This window comes from Octopus bimaculoides, chromosome 1 (genome assembly GCF_001194135.2).
Source record: "Octopus bimaculoides isolate UCB-OBI-ISO-001 chromosome 1, ASM119413v2, whole genome shotgun sequence".
Taxonomy (NCBI): Eukaryota; Metazoa; Mollusca; class Cephalopoda; order Octopoda; family Octopodidae; genus Octopus; species Octopus bimaculoides.
In genome coordinates, this window is record NC_068981.1 from 41,446,699 (window position 1) to 41,453,258 (window position 6,560).

Sequence of the window (6,560 nt, forward strand, 5' to 3'; positions counted from 1 at the left end):
AAGTCCTGGGGTTCATTTGCTCGACTAAATGTGGTGCTCCAGCATGGCCACAGTCAAATGACTGAAACAAGTAAAAGAGTAAAAGAGTAATAAAAGTGTGTCAGTGTGTCACACTTTCACCCCTTCTTTCACTATTCAATGACACTTCCTCGTACTGGGGTGAGAGTAATAGTAGGCATAGAAATGGTGAGAGCTGTGGCAAAGACACAGACCGAGAGAGAGAGAGAGAGAGAGGACACACAGACAGACTGAGCCCACCATACATCAGGGTCCCACAATGTATTTGTTGCATCAAAACGTTTGGGCTGCTTGCTAAGATACTAGATAAGATCCAGGTCATTGATGTTAAATTCCCAAAAATTACTAACCATCCCCATACATCAATAGCAATATTGATTGCCTTTTGCAGAACACAGAACACAGAAGTGGAAGCTTATCATTGATTCAAGCTGCCTTTGAATGTTGCATCATATCAGTATCTACTAACCATCAAATGTTGAAATGCATCCATGGATCACATGTGAACAAATGAAGCAAATATCATCATAAGAATTGTAAAGTAGCCTCAGAAATCATTCCATGACATCTGACTAGGAATACAAATCCATGGAAGCTGCATAGCTCTACTACAACAGAATGTTGGAAGAAAGGTTTTCAGCTTATCATCAGCAGTTAAAATCTTTGTAGAATGTAGGCAAAAACAGACCAGATGTGATGATCTGAAACAAATGAAAGAAGTGTGTACAATAGTAGAAATCATTTGTTCAACATATGTTAATATAACATTAAAAATAAATGAAAAACAAAAGACCATGTATGGAAAACTTATAAGAAATTTGTTAGCACTAAACTCAGATCATATTATTAGATTAAAATAATAGTTATAGAGATATTTCATTATACAATTAACTATCTAAATGTCACAAAACCAGAAAGAACACAGCATAGGAAATTAGTTATAATCCTTCAAAATCAATGGCACTATGAAATATGGAAAACTTTCAACAAATAGAGCCTTTAGTAAGTGCATAAATATATATATATATATATGTACATGTGTATTGTCATACATATATATGTATATGTTCATGTGAGTCACAATATACAGCTTCATCATGAAATGTCATACAAGCACATACATATGTATGTTTACAGATCCATACATACATACATATATGACTACCTAAATAATGGGATCTAAATTCCAATCAAAAAGCTTTATTCTTGCATTGGAGACTGGCTTCTTTCTATGTCGAGGGCAAAAATTATAAACAAGGCATATAGACACAAGAAGATAAGAATGATATATAGTTGTAGAGATCAGCAGCCCTGCAGATATTAATTTTTCTTTCCAAACCAGTAAGAGTGAGAATATCTGCAGATAGTTGCTTCAAAATCAATATCTTCTCAAACCAAATTATAAACTCCCATAAGCAGCATAACCGTCACTAGCAAGCGAGTATGATTTCATAGCATGTGTCATGCTAATTGTTTCCAATGTTTATGTAGCTGTGAGCAGATATAGAGATCTTCTTGGCCCTTCCAACCCTAAACCAGTGGAACATCAAGGATATGATACCTGGAGGTATGATACCAGCAGTGGAGTGGTACTGATTTTCAGCTGAGATGACAGGAGCATCATCAAATAAAATAAATTATTGAAGGAACTAACACATTGCCTGACCCACGGTCTCATGTTCATGAACTTAACACTCCTGACCACATATATATAAGCCTTGATTATATAAGTAAATACCTATATAGAAATCTTGATACACTGAGGTTTGCAGATAAAATTAAATGTGACCAGCTATGATGTACTCTGTAAAATCGATCTGTAAGCAGAACAGAAGAAATAAGCAGAACTTATGTAAAGTTCAAAGTATAAATCTTCACCACAATTATTATTTAAATTCTAGCGTTGCTGCTTTGTTTCTTTCTTAGAACCCAGTACTCAACCGTTTCTTGTTTTTCGTTTTTTATAAAAAAAAATGATCCAGATAATTAGAAAAGCGAGATGTACATTCGGAGTTTTAGTTATACAATTTTGAGACCTGATCTTTAGCTTACTTGACATCGAAAATTTACATTTAATTTAAGGAAACCTTGATGCTACAATTTGAACCCTCAGAAAATATATAACTACAAACTAAAAGTCGATTGAAATAAAGTAATGGGACGTAACTCTCACAATTTAAACCTAATACAATACTTTTCTCCTGCGTTTTTACTTTTTCTCTTTCTCAACTTCTCATCTATCTATCTATCTATCTATCTATCTACACACACACACACACACACACACACACAGTGAGAACAACTATATCTAAGACGTTTCTGTAGACTTGACGGGGAAAAAAGTGTACACGAGTGCACACAAACATGCTAAAAATATAACTGTACATACATATATTTAATAACCGCTGCTTTGTACACCTTTAGTTAATTAATTTCAGCTTAATTAAGCTTTGTGCATATCACCAAATGTACAATTTGTTATTTAAATTCAGAGCAGCTATTTCTTTGTGGGCTATGAACAACAGATTCAATGTCCATAGTTGATGAAGCACATGAAAGCAGAAACGCATGCATTAAAGTAGAAATGCATGTATCCTTTGATCTGATGTCATTCATAGCCCAGTGATGTGTTTTCACATTATCTCATAAGGAGAATTTTTCTCCTGAGACAAATTCCACAGTAAAGATATTTCAATGTCTGAGAATACACAATCATGTCACATGCGTTAAAAATAATTCAATTCACATTTATTTCAAACAACACTTTGTGCTCATCTAATTGACATATACATACATACATACATAATATATATATATATATATACATACATACACACACACACACACACATAAAAGAAGAAAAAGAAAATGGAGATTGGGAAGTTAATAATTGTTTATTATTAACAGCAAATTAATCATCATCTCTTACAGCTGTTTCAATTAATACTCAGTAAATATTAAATTTATATGACCTGAGCATATAAATTCAGTCTGCTATAATAAATAAATAAACACATATATAACATCCAAGGGTATATGTTTTTCCCCTCTGAAGATATTATGCTTGGGTCATATAAATTTAATATTTACTTAATATTTACTAAGTATTAATTGAAACAGCTTAAAGGATGATGATTAATTTGCTGTTAATAATAACAATTATTAATTTCCCCATCTCAATTTTCTTGTTCTTCTTTTATATGAATATAAACTATATGTTTTTATATATATACCTATTATTTTAAGGAAATTAATTCCCCCAAAATACTTAGTGTTGAACCAGTATTCTCTTGGATGAAACCATCCCTTCATGAGGTTAACATAACCTCTAATCAAATATGTGTGTGTGTGTGTGTGTGTGTTAATAACACATAGAAGGAGGTGCTTTATCCTGCACACAGCTATCCTTTGCCCCTTTCCTCTTGTTCCAATGGCTGTGAGCAGGGAACCCCACTACAGCCAACCTTGACTCGGAAAGTCCATAACTGCTATCCCTTCTTCCTGCAATCCTGCAGAAGGTATGGTATGCTTCAATTCACGTACCTCATTACATACAACTGTTGCTTTACTTGTTCCGAACTGTGAGCTGCAGTCATGCTGGGGTATCACCATCTTTGTTACTATAGTGATCTTTGATGAATTAAGAAGTTTGATACTACCACCCTCATTTATGTCTGTTGTAATGTAGGTTCATCTAAAACTGAAGACACCATGGATCCTCCTGTCATAGATGACTGATGAGGGTTCTGCAATTTCTTGTCGAACAACCTGCACAGATGATTTGTTTATAATGATCAAATGTTTCTGCTGCACATTAGCTCACTCTCTCCATCAAATTTATGTTGCTTGTATGGATGCACAGTGTGCCACACATCAGATGTTCAAGAACACCATGTATTGCCCAGTCCAATTCAGGAATTGAAACTATGATCTTATGATCGTGAGTACAACACTCTAATTTCTAGGCCACATTCTTTTTCTCTTTTTAATTCAGAGTTTATCTTAAATGGCGTCCTGATTAATAGCAAGGTTGTGATGGAAAGTTTCTTGTTTTGTTCATGCATATTTTTGTTGCCCCAGATATTGTGGTCATTTATAATGCATGAATTAAAAAGTTGCATTCTCTCACATGGAATCTGAGTTCAATCATACTTTGCTCCAGATAAGTTGGTACATGTTTTGTTTCTCTAATAATAATAGGTATGAATAAGGTGGTGAGCTGGCAGAAACGTTAGCACACCGGGCGAAATGCTTAGAGGCATTTCATCTGTCTTTATGCTCTGAGTTCAAATTCCGCCAAGGTCAACCTTACCTTTCATCCTTTCGGGGTCGATAAATTAAGTACCAGTTTTATACTGGAGTCAATCTAATTGAGTGGACCTCTCCCCAAAAATTTTGGGCCTTGTACCTAGAGCAGAAAAGAATAATAGGTATGAATTTGAAAGTGTATCTTGGGGTACTGGATTTGAGAATTCTTATCAATTCTTCATAAATGTTTTCTTTCTCCTGCATTTTTCTGACCACATTGGTGTCCAGAGGGCAGCTGATTTCCACAATAGAGCAAATTTTTCCTTGTGGATCCACACAGCAATATCTGCCCAGTTTGTTTTTAACTTGATGGCTGTTTTAATGTTTAAATTCAACCAATATTCTTTGACTTATTGGTGTCAATTTAGTCAACTTTGTCTGATGATATTTTTTTTTGTCTTATGTTGTTCCTGACAGTGCCATCAATAGCATCGTGCCTTATAGGAAGATGATATTCCTCTCACAGTTGGCTGATATCTTCATCTTAGTTTTGCACAGCCCACATTTGTTGTTTATAAATGTCTTCTGTGGGCTGTGGGTATTTGGTAGGGATCTCTTGTTTTTGAATTGCATGGAGTAGGAAGTCATAAATTTGTCAGTTCTCCATGCCAAGATTTTGATATCATTTAATCCCTCCTTGCTGCTGCTGCTGCTGCTGCTACTACTACTACTACTACTACTACTACTACTACTACTACTACTAACAACAACAACAACAACAACAACTGACATACAGACAGACAAGGTATCAGAGCACTGAAGGCCGGCTATAGTAACCTTTAGGAGGGACAAGCAAGAATGCCTAAAAACTGATGTGACAGTGTCCGGAGATCAACATATCCTCATGAAAGAAAGAGAAATGTTTGATAAATATGGAGACGTGAGAACTGAGATGGCCAAGATGTGGCAGCTATGAGAGTCAAACATAAAGGTTATGCCTATTGTCATCGGAGCATGATATTGTATACTGTGTGATGTCTATAACAACAACAACAACAACAATGATAATAATAATAATAATAATAATAATAATAATAATAATAATAATAATTCTTTCTACTAGAGGCACAAGGACTGAAATTTGTGGGGAAGGGGTTAAGTCGATTATATTGATAATAATAATCTATTTATGCCATCAACATCATCATCATTTAACGTCCATCTTCCATACTAGAATGTGTTGGACTACATATATTTATATATATATATATATACGTAATCTCACATAGTTCTAAAAATTAACCTTCCCCCACCATCCCCATTCCCTACATCCTCTTCACATCTATCCTACCCTACCGTTACACTATTCCTCACTCAGCAATCAAATATCTTGCTTATTAGAATGGACATTTTTGACAAACCCAAATCCCAATGCAAGGGACATAACTCCGATGAACTAAATAATTCTTACATTTACGGGGGCTTTATCTGATTTCATCCACGAATTATGTTGGGGGTTTTACAGTCGCACCAAGGCCCATAAAACAGGTGTAAATGTTTTGACCCTCCAGTGTCAAAGGGCTAAGACCTTATATTTCCTTCAACCGTTTGTGGTAATTGCTAGGACTTGACTATCCATTTCTAGCATGAAAACCATTTAACTATTGTGACAATATATTACATAACTGCTGCTGCTACTACTACTACTACTACTTATAATAATAACAATAATAATAATAATAATAATAATAATAATAATAATAATGATAATAATAATAATGATAATGATAATGATAATAATAATAATAATAATAATAATAATAATAATAATAATAATAATAATAATATCAGCACATACCCTCATCAATTTAATGCTCATGGAAATCTTTAATATTTATAGAATATTCTCTGTAAATCTGGAGAATATTCTATAAATATTAAAGATTTCCATAAGCTTTAAATTGATGAGGGAATGTGCTGATATCAAGTTAAATTACACTTTACAAATTCTTCTACAGTTGGATGTGAAACATGGGCCATAACCGCTGAAGACATGTGTAGGCTCACAAGGAATGAAGCCAGTATGCTCCGATAGATGTGTAATGACAGAGTGTAAGTACCTTGAGAGAAAAGCTGAACTTAAGAAGCATCAGTTGTTGTGTGCAAGAGAGATGATTGCGCTGGTATGGTCATGTGGCGAGAATGGATGAGGATAGCTGTGTGAAAAAGTGCCACACCCTAGCAGTTGAGGGAACCTGTGGAAGAGGTAGGCCCAGGAAGACCTGGGATGAGGT

At 34.5% G+C, this 6,560-nt stretch overlaps 1 long non-coding RNA gene across 1 annotated transcript in view; it reads right to left on the reverse strand.

Moving 5' to 3' along the window:
* The window catches only part of LOC106878929 (uncharacterized), a 6,999-nt gene extending 4,935 nt beyond the window's left edge, over positions 1-2,064 (reverse strand). The window contains exons 1-2 of the long non-coding RNA XR_001410571.2: positions 1,757-2,064; positions 488-719 (exon numbers count right to left, since the gene is read on the reverse strand). This is a non-coding gene — a long non-coding RNA (uncharacterized LOC106878929). The remainder of the gene's footprint in view (positions 1-487; positions 720-1,756) is intronic.
* Positions 2,065-6,560: the final 4,496 nt, after the last annotated feature.